Here is a 19,475-nt window from a genome sequence, read left to right on the forward strand (position 1 = left end):
AGATGAGATATCTAGAAAGCTGAAAGGGTTTAAGATGCCAAAGATTAATTTGTATGATGGGCATGGAGATCCAGTAGCCCATCTGAGGGGTTATTGCAATGAAATTGGAATTGTTGGCGGGAAAGATGAGTTGCTGATGGCGTATTTCAGTGAGAGCTTGACTGGGGCAGCTTTGGAATGGCATACTCGTCAAGATATCAGTAAGTGGCATACATGGGATGACATGGCTCAAGATTTTGTGCGACACTTTCAGTACAATATAAACATTATCCCAGACCGTTCCTCCATATCTCAGATGGAAAAGAAACCCAAGGAAAGTTTTAGGGACTTTTGGCTCAGATGGAACGAACAAGTTGCTCGGGACAGTCCTCCCATTGATAGAAATGTCACGATCCATTTCCATAATAGGTCATGAAGGCACCCGACACCGTTTCCAGGCAAGCCAATGCGGAAACATTACTAAATTCTTATGTTACCTTTATCAGAATTAAGTGAAATAAATACTCCAATTTGGGTTCAAAACCAAAAGCGATAGATAGTGTAAGTAACATAATTATACAACCCCAAACGTAAGTCTACCAATGTGTGTATGCCAAGACCTGGTGTCACAAGTAAGGGCATCTAGTAGAATATACAAAAGAATATCTCTATCCTACTGTATGAGATAAAGAAAAGACAGCAAAAGTAAAGAAAAACTCCATCCGGCTGCGAGTCGGCATAGGAAGGAAATCAGCTCACCGTGGAAGTCTCTGCCACAAGCTGAAGGGCGCGCACCGGACTGGTAACCAGATGTACCTACCTCAGATCCTGTACAATTAAGTACAGAAGCGTAGTATGAGTACAAAAACAATATGTACCCAGTAAGTATCCCGTCTAATCTCGAAGAAGTAGAGACGAGAAGTCGACTTGATACTTACTAGGGTCAAGATAATATAATAATAATGTGCTATGCTAAGCATGAAAGTCTCCAATAATTAATAGGTTATAAGGTAAAGCAATAATCATGTTCTTGACCATATTTCAGTTAGCCATTTACATTTTCAAATACTTAGCAAGAAAACATGTCATGTCTAAGCTTTAGCATATATATATAAATATATCATGCGCAATCATGTCGAGGTCGCCCGCTCCAACAGAAACGGAAAATAAGTTGTGCACTACCGAGGGTCGAACGACACGAACCAATAGATGCATCTATTTACATCGAGGTGATCGGTCCGGACCATAAATATCAAGAAAACATCAAGAATGCACACAAAGGCTCAGTTATATACAAATAAACTCTTACAAAGGTTCCACAAGTTCACATGTTCACTTTTTGTTTCTCCCAAGTCTCTAGCATATCATGAATGACCATATTAGCAATTTAATACAAAGATATTCCCAAATTTAGGCATGATGTGGGTCCTAAACTACCCAAGCAATTAATATCATAGTAGCTACGCACGGACTCTCGTCACCTAGTATGTACGTAGACCCCGCATTTAGTAGCAAATTCTCAATTTTTATGCCTATAGGGACAATTCCCTCTTACAAGTTTAGAAAGGAGACTCATCTCGCTCCAAAGCGCACTTCCAATATCAAGAATAAGCCCAAGCCCTCAATTCGGAGCCGAACGATCACAAACTAGTTAAATGAAGTAAGAACTAATTAATTTAGGCTCACAAGATCGAATTCTAGCTATTTAAGCAATTTCCCAACCATTTACTTAAGTTTCCTAAATTCCGACGCTAGCTGGCCCACGTGCCTGGATTCCGAGATTTTTCGAAGAAAGTTGTTCTCTACATCCTAAGGATCAATAATATATGATTTCTAGTTCATTTCATAGCAAATCTCGTAGTTAAATCTTAGTTTTATTAAAACCCTAGGTCTAGCTCTAATCCTTTGATTTTGCCTAATTTTTAGTGTTTAATCTACCTAATATACATGTATTTAAACTAAGGATGAGTGGAAATAACTTACCTTGCAATGCTAAGTGGAAACCTTCTCTCAAGAGCTTCCAAATCGCCCAAAGGATGAGTGTAAAATGATAAAAATGGTCTTTGAACTCGAATTAAATGAACCTCACTGCCTAGCGATTTCCGCATCTGCGGTCCCGCACCTGCGGAAGGAGAGTCGCATCTACGGAACTGGGCCAAAAGGGCAGGGACCGCTTCTGCGGTCTGAGGCCCGCATCTACGGAGCCGCATCTACGGCTGGGGAGCCGCTTCTGTGGTTCTGGCCTGGGTTGCCTCTGGCCGCTTCTGCGTAGTCATGATCGCACCTGCAGTCCCGCATTTGCGGCCCAAGAACCGCAGATGTGGTTATGACAGAAGCAGCAACTTCAGCCCTTTAGGAAATTTCCTACTTCGCTCGAGCCTCGTCCGATTGACGCTCAGGGCTCTCGGGCCCCGCCCGAACATACCGACAAGTCTGAAATCACGAGGCGGGCCTACTCGAACCCTCGAAACACCCGAAACAGCTAAATCTAAGAATCACCCCCAAAACCCAATTGAATCAAACTCATAAACTTCAAGTTCTAAATTTTTCCTCTAACGGGTCAAAATGCCCTTAAACTACTCGAATTGACACCAAATTCTACGGGCAAGTCTTAAACGATATTTCGGACCTATACCAAGTTTTAAAACCAAAATACGAGCTCAATACCTAGGAAATCAATGATTTCTAAGTTTCTTTAATTCTTTAAAACTTCAATTTAACAATTTCTAAGAAAAATTCATTACTCGGGCTAGGGACCTCAAAATTCAATTCCGGACATACGACCAGGTTCCATATTTTTCCACGGACCCTCCGGGACCGTCAAATCACGAATCCGGGTCTGTTTTCCCAAAAAGTTGACCGAAGTCAAACTTGGTCTTTTAAGAGAATCCTAAAGAAACAATTGAACATATTTCACCAAAACTCTTCCAACTCCCGAACCAACCATCCCCGCAAGTCGTAAATTAGTTAAAGCAAGCACGGGAAGTTTTATTTAAGGGAACAGGGTTCTAAAAGGCAAAACGACCAATCGGGTCATTACATCCTCCACCTCTTAAACAAACGTTCATCCTCGAACGGACATAGAACGGTACCTGAACTGCTGAATAAATGGGGATATCTGATCCACATGTCCTCCTCGGATTCCCAGGTCGCCTCCTCAACCGGTTGGCCCCTCCACTGGACCCTCACCACAGAAATCCTCTTGGACCTCAACTGGCAATCCTGTCTATCAATAACGTCAACTGGCTCCTCCTCGTAACCCAAACTCTCATCCAACTGAACGGTACTGAAGTCCAACACATGTGACAGGTCGGCATTATACTTCCAAAGCATCGATACATGAAAAACTGGATGAACTCCTGATAAACTGGGGGGGTAAAGCAAACTCATAGGCAACATCCCCAACTCGCCTCAACACTTCAAAGGGACCAATAAACCTTGGGCTCAACTTGCCCTTCCTCCCGAACATCATAATGCCCTTCATTGGTGAGACTTTCAAGAGAACCTTCTCGCCAATCATAAATGATACATCTCGCGCCTTTTGATCCGCGTAACTCTTCTATCTGGACTGAGCTGTGCGAAGCCTCTCCTAAATCAAATTCACCTTATCCAAGGCATCTGCACCAAATCTGTACCAAGTAACTTAGCCTCACCGAGCTCAAACCACCCGATAGGATAACGACAACGTCGACCATATAAATCCTCGTACGGAGCCATCTCTACGCTAGACTGATAGTTGTTGTTGTATGCAAAATCTGCTAATGGCAAGAACTGATCCCACTGCCCTCCAAAGTCAATCACACATGCTCTAAGCATGTCCTCTAAGATCTGAACTATCCGCTCCGACTGCCCGTCGGTCTGCGGATGGAATGCTGTGCTAAGCTCTACCCGAGTCCCCAACTCGCTCTGAATGGCTCTACAGAAATAGGAAGTGAACTGAGGGCCCTTGTCTGAGATGATGGAAACAGGCACACCATGCAATCGAACTATCTCCTAAATATAAATCTGAGCATACCTCTTCGCTGTATAAGTAGTTGCCACTGGGATGAAATGGGCCAACTTGGTCAACCTATCCACAATGACCCACACTGAATCAACCTTCCGCAAAGTCCGCGGAAACCTAACTACAAAATCCATGGTGATGCGCTCCCACTTCCACTCCGGAATAGGCATCTACTGAAGTAGGTCACCCGGACTCTGGTGCTCATACTTGACCTGCTGGCAATTTAAACATCTAGCTACATACTCCACGATATCCTTCTTCATTCTCCGCCACCAATAATGCTGCCTCGAGTCCCGATACATCTTCGTGGCACCCGGATGAATGGAATACCTCTAACTGTGGGCCTCTTATAGAATCCTCTCCCTCAAATCGTCAACGTTAGGAACGCATAGACGGCCCTGAAGCTGTAACACACCATCCTTGCCAATAGAAACCTCCTTGGCACCTCCCTGAAGTACCGTCTCTCTAAGAACTGCCAAGTGTGGATCATCGAACTGTCAGGCCTTGATCTGCCCCAATAACGAAGACTGAGCAATAACACATGCAAGAACTCGGTTGGGCTCTGAAATGTCCAACCTCACAAGTCTGTTAGCCAAGGACTGAATGTCCAAAGCTAGCAGCCTCTCCTCTGCTGGAATGAATGCCAAACTACCCATACTCTCCTCCTTTCTGCTCAAGGCATCCGCGACCACATTTGCCTTGCTCGGATGATAAAGAATAGTAATGTCATAATCCTTTAGTAGCTCAAGCCACCTGTGCTGCCTCAAATTAAGATCCCTCTGCTTGAACAAATGTTGTAAGTTGCGATGATCAGTGTAAACCTCACATGACACCCCGTACAAATAATGCCTCCATATCTTAAGAGCATGAACAATCGCTGCCAACTCTAGATCGTGCACGGGGTAATTCTTATCATGAACCTTCAGCTGACACGAAGCATGTGTAATAACTTGCCCCTCCTGCATCAATACACATCCCAAGCCAACGCGTGAAGCGTCGCAATATACCATATACATCCCTGAACCGGAAGGCAATACAAGAACTAGTGTCGTAGTCAAAGCTGTCTTGAGCTTCTAGAAGCTCTCCTCACAATTATCGGACCAACGGAATGGAGCACCCTTTTGGGTCAATCCAGTCAAAGTGATGCAATAGATGAAAATCCCTGCACAAATCGCCTGTAATAACCTGCTAACCCCAGGAAACTCCCGATCTTGTCACTAAAGTAGGATGTGGCCAACTCTAAACCGCCTCAATCTTCTTGGGATCCACCTTAATACCCTCTCCTAACACAATATGCCCCAAGAATGCCACTGACTCTAGCCAAAACCCACACTTGGAGAACTTAGCATACAACTTCTGCTCTCGCAAGGTCCGAAGCACTACTCTAAAATGCTGCTCGTGCTCCCCCAGGCTACGCGAGTATATCAAGATATTGTCAATGAAGACGATAACAAAGGAATCAATATAAGGCCTGAATACTCTGTTCATCAAGTCCATAAATGCCGCTGGGGCATTAGTCAAGCCAAAGTACATCACCAGAAACGCATAATGGTCATATCTAGTACGGAATGCAGTCTTCGGAACATCTGAGTCCCGAATCTTCAGCTGATGATACCCTAACCTCAAGTCGATCTTAGAGAACACCCTAGCACCCTGCAACTGGTCGAACGAATCATCAATACGAGGCAATGGATACTTGTTCTTGATGGTGACCTTGTTCAACTGGCGGTAATCAATACACATCTGCATAGTACCGTCCTTCTTCTTTACAAATAACACTGGTGCACACCAAGGCGATACACTAGGCCTAACGAACCCCTTTGACAACAACTCCTCAAGTTGCTCCTTCAACTCCTTAGGAGCCATACGATACGGTGGAAGAGATATAGGCTGAGTGCCTGTAGCCAAATCAATACAGAAATCAATATCACGATCCGGAGGCATGCTAGGAAGATCAGAAGGAAAAATATCGGCGAACTCTCGGACTACTGGCATTGAATCAAATGTCGGAGACTCTGCAGTAGTGTCTCGAACATAAGCTAAATAAGCCAAACACTCTTTCTTGACCATGTGTTGAGCCTTCAAGAAAGAAATAACCCTACTAGGCATATCAACTGTGGAACCCTTCCACTCCAATCTCGGCAACCCTAGCGTCGCTAGTGAAACAATCTTGGCATGGCAATCTAGGACGGCGTGATATGGAGATAACCAATCCATGCCCAGGATGACCTCAAAATCGATTATATCAAGCAACAGAAGATCTGCTCTAGTCTTGAAACCATAGAAAGTGACCACACGGGACCAGTAGATCCGATCCACAGCCACAGAATCACCCACAAGAGTGGACACATGAATAAGAGTGCCCAAAGGCTCAGGAGAAATAACCAAGAAACGAGCAAACAGAGATGACACATATGAATAAGTAGACCCTGGATCAAATAATACCGAAACATCCCTACCACCGATGGAAATAATACCTGTGATGACGACATCTGAGGCCAATGCATCTGGCCTGACCGGAATGGCATAGAATTTAACTGGAGCACCGGCTGACTGGCCTCCACCCGACTGAGCAGTAGCTGGATGACCTCTCCCTGCCTGACCTCCACCTCTGGAACAGCCCCTACCAGCCTGCCTTCCACCTCTAGGTGGTTGGGTAGCTGGTGCTGGGATCATAGGTTGCTGACCCTGCTGCACCGCTGTGCCCCGAAGTCTGGGGCAGTATTTCCTCATGTGACCAGGATCTCTGCACTCAAAACAACCGCGCGGAGTGGCGACCTGCTGCCCTGATGGCTGACTCTAATGACCCGTAGATCTACTAGAAGAATCCTGGATAGCCGGTGGGCGGTATGAACTCTCCGGCATAGCACTAAAAAAAGAACTGGAAGAATCCGGAGGACCTGAATACCCGCTGGAGGAACCCTAAATAGCTGGCGGGCGATAAGAACTCTCTGGCATGGCGCTGAAATAGGAGCACGCTGGAGCACTCGAGCAAGTGGTGGTGCTGGAACTGGAGGCTTGCTGGGCTGACCTCTCCCAAACTAGCCTCTGCCCCTAGCCGGGGCGCCTCTGAACTCTCCGGAGAATCTAGCTCTCTTATCCTGCTGCATCTGTTCCCTACCCCTTAGATGATAACCTTCAATCCTGCAAGCAATCCCAAGCACTAGTTGATACCTTGTACCCATTTCTACCTCTCGGGCCATACCAGATCGAATAGTGGGGTGTAAACCAGCAACAAACCTTCGTACTCTCTCTGCCTCTGTATGAAGTATCATGAGCGCATGGCGAGACAACTCAGAGAACCTCGCCTCATAATCGGTCATTGATATTTGACCCTGCTCCAGATGCTCAAACTGATACCGCAGCTCTTCCCTCTCAAAAGGTGGAATGTATCGATCCAGGAATAACTGTGTGAACTGACCCCAAGTGAGGGGAGGAGAACCTGCTAGCCTACCAAGTGCATAGGACTTCCACCATCTACGGGCCCTGCCCTCAAGCTGAAAAGTAGTGAAGTCAACTCCATGCGACTCCAATATCCTCATGTTGTGCAGTCTGTCCGTGCACCTGTCTATGGAGTCCTTAGCATCCTCATAACGCTCACCCCGAAGACTGGAGGGTAAAGTCTAGTCCATCTATCCAATAGCTTCTACAGGTCACCCTCTGCAGCTGGTCTAGGTTGGGGCGCCACTGCGGCAAGTGGCTAGGCCCCCTCTGCGGGCAGTGCACCCGGAGTCTGATATACTGCAGTTGCATGACCAGGAGCCTGGGTAGTAGGGGTCTGTGCTCCCTCTCCTACATGTGAAGTAGTTGGATCTAGTGGAAATAAACCACCCTGAGTCATAGTGTCCATAAACCATAGCATGCGGCTCATGACCTCCTGAAATCCCGGTGCTTTCATGAAATCTGCCGGGGTAGGATCAGCTGCGGGCACCCTGCCCTGCTCCTCAATGATAGGATCCCTCGCAGGATCTGCTGGTGGTGCTACTGGAATGGCTCTGGGACGCGCTCGTCCCCTACCACGGGCCAGTGCCCTCCCCCGGCCTCTGCCTTGGCCTCTAGCAACGGGGGGAGCAGCTCCTCCCGGGTTCGGAACGTCAGCAGTATGAGTTCTTACCATCTGTGAGAGAATAAATGAGGGATATTTAGTACACCAACCACTGCATGATAGGAAATGAATAAAGAGTAGTCTTTCCTAATACCCTATAGTCTCTCGAAGATAAATACAGACGTCTCCGTATCGATCTATAAGACTCTATTAGGTTTGCCTATAACTCGTGAGACCTACGTGAACCTAGTGCTCTGATACCATGTTGTCACGACCCATTTCTATAGTAGGTCATGAAGGCACCCGACACCGTTGCCAGGCAAGCCAACGCAGAAACATTACTAAATTCTTATGTTACTTTTATCAGAATTAAGTGAAATAAATACTCCAATTTGGGTTCAAAACCAAAAGCAATAGATAGTGTAAGTAACATAATTATACAACCCCAAATGTAAGTCTACCAATGTGTGTGTGCCAAGACCTGGTGTCACAAGTAAGAGCATCTAGTAGAATATACAAAAGAATATCTCTATCTTACTATCTGAGATATAGAAAAGACAACAAAAGTAAAGGAAGACTCCATCCAGCTGCTGGGTGGCATAGGAAGGAAAGCAGCTCACCGTGGAAGTCTCTGCCACAAGCTCAAGGGCGCGCACCAGACTGGATCCGAGGTCGACGGCCCGCTCCAATGGAAAATAAACTGTGCACTGCCGAGGATCGAACGACACGAACCAATAGATGTATCTATTTACACCGAGGCAATCGGTCCGGTCCATAAATATCAAGAAAACATCAAGAATGCACACAAAGGCTCAGTTATATACAAATAAACTCTTGCAAAGGTTCCACAAGTTCACATGTTCACTTTTTGTTTCTCCCAAGTCTCTAGCATATCATGAATGACCATATTAGCAATTTAATACAAAGATATTCCCAAATTTAGGCATGATGTGGGTCCTAAACTACCCAAGCAATTAATATCATAGTAGCTACGCACGGACTCTCGTCACATAGTATGTATGTAGCCCCCGCATTTAGTAGCAAATTCTCAATTTTAATACCTATGGGGACACTTCCCTCTTACAAGTTTAGAAAGGAGACTCACCTCGCTCCAAAACGCACTTCCAATATCAAGAATAAACACAATCCCTCAATTCGGAGCCAAACGATCACAAACTAGTTAAATGAAGTAAGAACTAATTAATTTAGGCCCACAAGATAGAATTCCAGCTATTTAAGCAATTTCCCAACCATTTACTTAAGTTTCCTAAATTCTGACCCGGGCCCACGTGCCCGAATTTTGAGATTTTTCGAAGAAATTTGTTCTCTACATCCTAAGGATCAATAATATATGATTTCTAGTTCATTTCATAGCAAATCTCGTAGTTAAATCTTAGTTTTATTAAAACCCTAGGTCTAGCTCTAATCCTTTGATTTTGCCTAATTTTTAGTGTTTAATCTACCTAATATACATGTATTTAAACTAAGGATGAGTGGAAATAACTTACCTTGCAATGCTAAGTGGAAACCTTCTCTCAAGAGCTTCCAAATCGCCCAAAGGATGAGTGTAAAATGATAAAAATGGTCTTTGAACTCGAATTAAATGAACCTAACTGCCAAGCGATTTCCGCATCTACGGTCCCGCATCTGCGGAAGGAGAGCCTCATCTTCGGAACTGGGCCAAAAGGGCAGGGACCACTTCTGCGGTCTGAGGCACGCATTTGCGGAGCCGCATCTGTGGCTGGGGAGCCGCTTTTGCGGTTCTGGCCTGGGTTGCCTCTGGCCGCTTCTGCAGAGTCATGACCGCACCTGCGGTCCCGCATCTGCGACCCAAGAACCGCAGATGCGGTTATGACAAAAGCAGCAACTTCAGCCCTTTAGCAAATTTCCTACTTCACTCGAGCCTCGTCCGATTGACGCTCGGGGCTCCCGGGCCCCGCCCGAACATACCGACAAGTCTGAAATCATGAGGCGGACCTACTCGAATCCTCGAAACACCTGAAACAATGCTAAATCTAAGAATCACCCCCAAAACCCAAATGAATCAAACTTATGAACTTCAAGTTCTAAATTTTTCCTCTAACGGGTCAAAACGCCCTTAAACTACTCGGATTGACACCAAATTCTACGGGCAAGTCTTAAATGATATTTCGGACCTGTACCAAGCTTCGGAAGCAAAATACGAGTCTGATACCTAGGAAATCAATGATTTCTAAGTTTCTTTAATTCTTTAAAACTTCAATTTAACAATTTCTAATAAAAATTCATTACTCGGGCTAGGGACCTCGAAATTCGATTCCGGACATACGCCCAGGTCCAATATTTTTCCACGGACCCTCCAGGACCATCAAATCAAGAATCCGGGTCTGTTTTCCCAAAAAGTTGACCGAAGTTAAACTTGGTCTTTTAAGAGAATCCTAAAGAAACAATTGAACACATTTCGCCCAAAACTCTTCCAACTCCCGAACCAACCATTCCCGCAAGTCGTAAATTAGTTAAAGCAAGCAGGGAAAGTTTTATTTAAGAGAACGGGGTTCTAAAAGGCAAAACGACCAGTCGAGTCATTACAGGAAAGATGTTGCTGAGTCCCGCCAACGACAAGATCCGGGGGGCATTCCTGCTAAACGCTTTTAGCCTCGATACCGACCCCTTGAACATCCCCAAGCTCCACATAATCCACCCCAGTATATCCTCCGAACAACATTCGGCCATCTATCCAACCACTGGGTCACTCCAAAAGGCGAGCACGAGCACCGCAAAAGCTTCACCAGCCTCCACAAAATTTTCAAGTGCCCTATAACCCACACTCAAGCCAAGGGAGTAGAAGGGAACAAAGGCTGAAAGATAATTTTACACCAATAGGAGGGTCATATGCAAGTTTGTTTGAGAGATTAAAGCATTACGACATGATTGCACCTATTCCTCTAAATTATATAGACCCACGTGCGAGAAGCTTTGACCCTACTAAAAGGTGTGAATACCATTCCAATGCCCAGGGACACAATGTTGAAGATTGTCATGCTTTGAAAAGGGAAATAGAAAGAATGATTCAAGATGGAATAATTGTGGTCCAAGGCAATAATACCCCAAGTGTCACACATAATCCTTTACAGGTACATGACAACGCACAGATTGTTAGGATGGTTTGCAATGACGAAGGTTTGGTCAAAGGATCCAATGAGCCACTTAGTGAAGTTAACGATGTTGAAATTGGTAATTGCCTTGGTGATATTGATGTGGAACTCAGTGGCTAAGATGTCGTGCTTGGTAATTGGAAAGACGCTCCATCTCTTGGCTAGCTGGGATGAGTCTTGGTGGTTTATCTTTGTTGTCACTTCTGTTGTCCGGATTATTTTCAGGGTTGTAATCCGGATATTGTCTTGTGACTCAAACCTTTCTATCTTTTTATTTTGCCTAGTTCCTTTAGTCGTAGTAACTCATTTAGTGTTATCTAGGTTTGTTCCAGGGTTGTACCCCAGTTTATTTTGCTTGTTTTGTTGTTCAAACTCTTTCACCATCTGTCTAATGCAATTTTTTGTTTTTTGTTATTTCTAGCCAGTGTTTTTTTAGTTCTCTTCTCCTTTTATAGTTCTTTTCATGCTGGTTCTAGTGTCATGACATGCACACATAATTCTAGGTCTGGTCCTAAAAATTAGTCTAATTATGAAACAATGAAATAATTTGGAAGACGATAGGGACATTTGAGGGGAGTAAGCAAAGAGATTTTGAGATTATTTGAAGTCCGAACTGTGTGAAACTGGGGCAGATAATTTGGAAAGTTAATAGGATGGCAAGAATTAGTTAAAGGAAAGTGCATCCCGGACGATTTGAAGCAAACAACTTTGAGTTCAAGTGCACCTCAAGTAACAAGATAAAGTCAAGGAAGTTTTCTCCAAATTGACGGAGGATATCCATTGTGAAAAGGGAATCACCCAACGAGGGTTCTGTACTTGACAAGGCGCTAAAGAAAAGTGGAAGGCATATCAGTGATATCAACGTTGAAGCAAAAGCAATATTGTGCATGATTTTCAATTTTCATCTTAAGTTGCATGTGTTGTACTTGGCATTTTCAGGGATTGGGAGGCCTTCTTTCAGCTACCCAAACACTTATACCATTTGATACCCTCTTGAGCCTGTACTAGTTTCTTTGACCTCCCCTCTTTTGGAATCAAGTTAGAGTCATTAAAGAAAAAGAAAAAAAACATTTATGTCCCAATAGGTTTATTCGAAAAGGTTCATACCAAAAGGAAAATTCAAAAAAAGAAAAAGAAAAATAGAGATAAAAAGGGAAACGAAAAAGGGAAAAGAAAGAAAAAAAAAGAAAAGAAAAAGAAAATAGCAACAACAAAAGTAGTCTTGTGAACTACATTTGACTTGATTCTTGTCACCACAAGATATGTAGGCAGCCTTAGGGTTTGGTCATACCAAAAAAAATACTTCATAATCCCACGAAGTCAAGAGTGGGACGGTCTTTCTTAGTAACTTCATCAAAAGAAAAGGAAAAAGAGAATTCCTTGTTTTAGAAATTGGGGCAAAGTGTTTAGAATGGGTTTTAAAAGTTGTAAATAAGTTAACCCCATTCTCTTAATTATTTAGAGCCTTTATGATATCTTTTCTTTCTACCCCTATCCAAAAGCCACATTACAGTCCAAAAAAGACCTTCCGGATAATCTTTGAGAGCGCTGAGTTTAGACATGCTAAGAGTATATGATGTTTTACCATGGTTAATGCCTTGTCATCTACAGAATCATAGGAAATAAGAAGAAAAAGAACAAAATGAGTTTTATTGGTGAAAGCCTTCACAGGCACCGTAAGGCAACGGTAAGTTGAGAGAGAGAAAAATGAGAGAGGCTTGATGGTGAAAACCCTTCGAGCACTACAAGTTGTTAGATTGGATAATCGGAGCATTGAAGCTCAGTTTCACGGTTTAGGGGTACAACAAGAGTTGAACATCAGACTTGTTTGACAGATTAGGCCAGAATATCCATAGGTGCATGTCATGGTCATTAGAGTTGGTATCCACATCTGATAGGTTTCTACTTTGTAGTTTTCTTGTTAGGAATCATCTCTTTCCATTGTCCTTTACTCTGTTCCTTTTGTCTTGTTTACTTACTTTTCCTGAGTCTGTTTGGTCAGAATAAGTGAGAAATAACTTCAACATTTGCCACCAGCTTTCCAATTTGGATCTGGCTAGCACATCAAAGTGGCGTAAGTCAGGAAAGAACAGCAAGCGCACTGAGTTGGTAACAATCAACATGCTTTGGGATTCATGTGAAATAGAAAGGTTTGGTATATATCAATTCATGAACAATGCAACAGATGGAGGGTGTAGGGTGAACGGATCAAAGGTATTTTCTGTGATAAGATTGACAAATAAAGTGGTTAACCAGTGACAAGCAAGGTCTTCCAAGCAGAAACCAAAGTTATCATGGCAAGGGATGGAGCAATAGACCTCAAGGCCAAGGCTAGTGATTTAAATCAGGAAAGAACAGCATGCGCACTGAGTGGATGGCAATTGGAGTGCTTTGGGATTCATGAGAAACACAGGTTCAGTACATGTCAATGCAAGAGCACAATGCAACAGATGAATGGTATTGGGTTTGAACGAATCGGAGGTATTCTCCGTGATAAAGGTGATAGAAAAAAGCAGTCAGTCAATAAATAGGCAGGGTCTTTTGAGTTGAAACCGAAGTTACCATAGGAAGTGAAGGAGCAATCTCCCTCAAAGTTCAAGGCCACAAACCAACCACCATGTTTAAATTCACAAGTTTTCTTTGATTAAAACAGGGGCAGAAAATTTCGTTTGTTTCGGAGAAACCCTCCGTAAGAAAAGCAAGCACCAGACAGGTTTGACCTTAAATTCTCAGGACCCTCCTGGAAAATGGGACCTAGTTTAAAATTCAAAACAACCATGAGTAGCAAAATCTAGCATAAATGTACCCCAAAGGAATATAAGTTGGCTTCAACCCGTTTCGATTGTCACTTTAAGTTGAAAAAAACTCCCTTATACCCTTCCGGGGGTAGGAAAAAGGAGGTGTGACAAGCACAAGGCCATGTGGGCTTTGAGGAAGCTAAATCTTGAGTGGGATGTTGTAGCCAATCTTCGTGTGGAACGGCTTAATGAACTTGATGAATTCAGATTCCATGCCTACTCTGGTTTGTCCTTATACAAGGACAAGATGAAATACATTCATGATAAATATGCTTGTGGAAAGGAGTTCAAAGTAGGTGATTTGGTTTTCTTGTTCAACTTCTGGTTACGTCTGTTTCCGGGAAAGCTCAAGTCAAAATGGAGTGGACCTTTTGAAGTGGTGTGTGACCCCATTTGGTGCTCTTGATTTAAAGAACAAAAATGGTGAAGTCTTCAGAGTGAATGGGCATAGGGTCAATCACTACTTGGGAAAAACTGATGTCAGCCACGTGGTGACACTTCTTCATTTCAAATGATGTGATGGTAACTCGTGTCGTGCCGCGACGTTAAATCAGGCGCTTCTTGGGAGGCAACCCATGTGTTTTTCTTCTTATTTTTATTTGATTTTCATTGTAGTGTAGGATTGATTTTTGGGCTAACTGGTTGTGAGATGTTATAGGATTGTGTTGGTGTAGGGCAGGACATAGTGGAAAAAACTGTCAGGTCTCTGAACTAGTTAATGCGGTCGCACCACATTTAGTGTGGACCGCACTGGTGGGGTGAAATGTGACCTCTCTGAAGTTTTCCACTGCGGCCGCACTATATTTTGTGCGGTCCGCAGTGGACAACTGCGGTCGTAGTATATTTTGGGCGGACCGCAGTGTGTTGCCTCCTCAAGCTTGGATGTGCGGATCGCGGTCCATTTTGTGCGGTCCACACTAGATGGTGAGACTAGGCCCCAGGTCCTTTTCTATAAATAGGGCCAGAGGCCCTCCTTTTACCCTTTTCGAACCCTGACTCTAAGAACTAATACAAGCAATGTTCATCACTCCATTTGCTCGTAATTAACTGTTTGGAACTGATTAGCTTCATTTCATCTCATATCCGGTACCATTACATCCCTTTTATTTGTTCAATTTTGTTAATTTCTTATAGTTTTTGTTTCTCCTGTTTCCTTTTCTATGTTTTCCGTATTTTCCTCAATTGATTAGATTAGGGTTGTTAATTTCTTGATTAGAGTAGGCTCATGTAGTTAAAAACAATGGAAATCACGCAGGGACATGACTCGGGTGTTAAATTAAGCTTAAAATCAAAAATTCATGGAGCCCTAACTTAGTGCCACAGCTGGGCACTCAGTGCGGACCACAGTCATTTCTGTGCGGTCCACAGTACCATTTTGTGCGGACCGCACTGTTTATTGTTCTGAAAGCTAAATCTCAGGAATGCGGCCGCACTACATTTTGTGCGGACCGCATTGCTCTTTGTGTAGCCGCACTATATTTTGTGTGGTCCTCATTGCCTAGATACAGAGTGTGGGTAGTCTGAACCCCACCTCTGTGCGGACCGCATGGCCATTTTGTATGGTCCGCATTGACCCCTGTGCGGCCGCACACCATTTTGTGCGGTCCGCATTGGGTGACTTCTGCAACATGTCTGCAACTTTTCTTTTCTGATTCTGCAACACTGCTTTTAACTGCTTCTCTTGATACTAACAAGCATATTGAATTGTGTTTGCAGACAATGGTGAAACAACTAGGTAAAGGATGTAAATAACCGAGCAGAGGATAATCCTCCCGATGAGGGAAATAGAAGATGATAAAACTCACTCCCCAAGCCCGACAAAACATTAAAATACAAGAAAATTGATAAGAGTAGCTAACAGAGCAATTGACATGTCGGGGAGTGAGTACGAGCCTTCCCGGGAGATCTCTTCGGACTCTATGCCAGAATACATCCCTGACTGGCCGGAGAGGCATAGACTAAGAGATACACCTCCAGCATCCCCCACTGCTCAAGCATCAATGAACATCTCTCCTGGGTCGTCTGAGGGCTTAGGTGATGGTAGTGGGGAATACTCCACCTCTCCCACAGCTTCATTATCTGGAGAGGGTGCAATAGGTAATGAGGAGGAAGTAGGGGGAGAATAAGAAGTAGGAGAAGGAGGTGAACCACAGGTGGGGGGTATTGCCAGAACTAGGAAGCCAGAGGTGTGGCAGGACCGTTTCGTTAGTGAAGTAGCATACCACAAATTCCGGGAATGGTGGCCAGTGAGGAAGTTGATCCCAGAGAGGAGTTTCATAGATAGATATTTGCTACCTCACAACCCCAATGTGAGGAGACAGTTTAGGGAGAGAGTCAGATGGGAACACTTTTTGGGGGATTGTATGAACACCAATAATAACTTGGTCAAGGAATTCTACACCAACGTTGCCTACATAAAAAAGGGTACCAAGGTGACCAAGGTGCGGAACTTGAAGGTGTTGTTTGATGGGAAGACAATCAACGATTACCTCGGATTTGATGAGGAGGATGAGTCCCTATACATGGAGAAGATGGAACTGGGTGAGGAGGTCCACCCATGGTTGGCACAATACTTGGAAATCCTGGGTACCACCCCTGACTGGATGACTGCGGGCGTCAAGATTTTGAGGCATAGTTTGAACTTTGAGGCAAGGGGATGGGAGATATTTGTATGTAGCGGGTTGGACCCCATGACTCATGACAATTCCCTTCCTCTTCACCGGGCAGTTTTGGTGGCGTCGATCATGGCGGGGTACCCATGTACCCAATCAATGTGGGGAATGTGATGTCGTGAATTATTACAATTGCGGGTGCCGAGCATGACAGAAACTAATCGTTCCCCAGTTTTCTCACTATGTACTTCTGGGATCTGAAAGTGGAAAAGAGGCCCTTCGACATCAAAGTCAAAGCCAAAGCCCCTTTTTCTTGATACAACATGCAGGGGGATGATAACCCCAAGAGCAAGAACTTCAAGAGTACAGTTACTGCTCCAACTGGCTAGTCTGAAGAGCCAGTTGTGGTAGTGACTCCTGCTGAGCCTGCCTCTACTTCCACTGCTATCCCTCCTGGTCCATCCACCTCAGCGGACCCGGAGATACCATCTTCCCGTGCCCATCTAATAACTGCCCACCGACTGAGCCAGGCACTTCTTAGTATCAACAACTGGATGCAGACTGCGTCATCCAAGTTGTCCACCCTCACTACCATGGTAGAAGCTCAGTCGACACCTCTACCCCCACAGGTTCCCAGTCGATAGAGGATGCTCTCAAGGAGATACTAGACAACCAGAAGAAAATCCTCGACACTCAGAAGGTGCTTACTGAGGCAGTTGATTCACATAGCAAGGCTCTCAAGAAGCTTGCTAGGGAGCACAAGAAGCTGAGGAAGACACGGGCCTCCAAGGAGTCTGTGAAGGAGTTGAGAGCTGATGTTGACAAACTGAAGGCAGATCAGCTGCCTTTAGACTTACTGCTCCAGAACCTAGTGCCCGCAGCTCATTCCCAGCCAGAGCAGTCACAGAGGCCTCCTAAGAGCAAAAGGATGATTCCCAAAGCTGACGATGCAGTCATCCAGCTGGCAGACCCATAGGAGACCTCCTTCAGTCAGCCATAGGGTGAACCACCTCCGGAGCCTGTCCAGGCCCAAGTCCCAACAGCAGCAGAACAGCAGGCCACATGGGACCAGTTTGAGGTTCCCGAGCATACTGCGGACCTAAGGACCACTCATGAGCCCATACAGATAGACGGGCCATAGGGAGTTTCTATATCCTTTTCTCTTTCATTTTTGTGCTTATTTAGTCTAGTGGGCATTGGGGACAATGCCAGCTTTTATTTGAGGGGGTAGGCCCTTCATTCAGATGATTGTATATATGTGACATTTTTTTATGCTTTCTTGATTTTTCATCTTTGGTCTGTATATAATTTTTACATTTCGTTACATTTTTCGTACTTTTATTTTACTTTCGGTCTTTATATAAAGTTATGTTACGTTGTATATATTCATCCCATCTATTATATATTCGACAAATCCCCTCTTGTATATATTCATTTTACTTTCCGCAAATTTTTCGTTCTTAGCTTCTTATTTATGTTCATAGCTTCTTGTTTTGAAAGTTTCAATAAGCCTTTGGTTTTCTTAATGTCACGGTTCTTTCCAAAGGTGGAGTTTGTGTGAACCGGGTGGCTCTTCGCAATGATGGATGGTGTGACAACCTTCTTAAGGGTTTGAGTCCATTTTTCTTTTTGTTTGTAGTAGTTAGTGGTTAAGGGTGCCTCAAGCAAAGATTCACTTGGGCTAGCACATTTGCCTTTGATCTTATGGTCAAAAACAATTTGTTGTGTTTAGAATGGTGAAAGTCGTGACCTTGAGACTCTTGTGTTGATCGATAATCATCAAGTGATTTTTCGGGATCATTGTGTGCTCAAATCTTATCTAAGGTCATTGTGGGCCCCCGACTCTGTGTCTTTAGTAATCTCATAGCTTGTGTGGTGAGTAATCGCATTGCAAGTCCAAGTCCCGATCCATTGGTCTAAAACTTGCCCTGAATGTTTGTTGAGGCGAAATCCTAAGTGAATTTTGACTTGAGACATGATTATAGGCTCTCCTTGGTCCAATTGATAGTTGAACACATCCATAACCTACCAATGATAAGATCCCTAGTCAACCCTTTTGAGCCTTAGACCTTTTTCCTTCAAGAACCATAATAAAAGCCTATACATGTTCTAAAAGTTACCCTCTCTTCACACCCGATCTTTTTTTAGCACATGGAAAAAGAATAAGTTTGGGGTGAGAGACAAGGATTGCAACAAAGTGGTAAAAAAGAACAAAAATGAAGAAAAGGAAAGGCAATGAAAAAGAAAGAAAAGCAAAAAAACAAAAAGAATGTTCAATATGAAAGAGAATAAAAAAGGATTCAAGAAAGCAAAGAATGAAAGGTGTGGAAAGTTGAAAAAGGAGAAAAGGTTTGAAATGTATAAGAAAGAGTGATAGTGTGTCTCTCTAACCCCTTAGAAAGAAGTAAAATGGCTCAAAGAGTCAAGTGAATATGTGCCAAATGAAATAAAAGAAGTGCTTAAGGGAAGATGCAACCTACTTAGACCAAACATTTCCTACCCTGAACCAAAAGCCTTCACCATGACTCCACAAAAGCCCTATATGATCTTGAGTTGAATGAAACTTACATTAGTGGTGACTTACATAAGGGTCAAGCATATGGTACTTAGAGCCGGACTTGTGACTCTTTTTCTTGAGAGAGATGAGTGAATCCATTGACCTCATTTTGAGTTCCACTATTCTAAAGGTGAGGTTTGCTTAGGGAGAGTTGAGGATGTGGGAGTTTGGGTTCCACACTGACCAATGTAATAGAAAGAGTTCTTTGATGTGTTGAGTCAATTCTTGATGCTCTTGTGTCGCACTTAATCCATGGAGTTTCAAAGAGTAAAAGTTGTTAATGATTCATTTGTATCGAGGCAATTGTTAGTCCCAATTGATGCTAGATGAGGTCACTTTAGGACAGC

The sequence above is a fragment of the Nicotiana tabacum genome, chromosome 16 (assembly GCF_000715075.1).
Source record: "Nicotiana tabacum cultivar K326 chromosome 16, ASM71507v2, whole genome shotgun sequence".
NCBI classification, from domain to species: Eukaryota; Viridiplantae; Streptophyta; class Magnoliopsida; order Solanales; family Solanaceae; genus Nicotiana; species Nicotiana tabacum.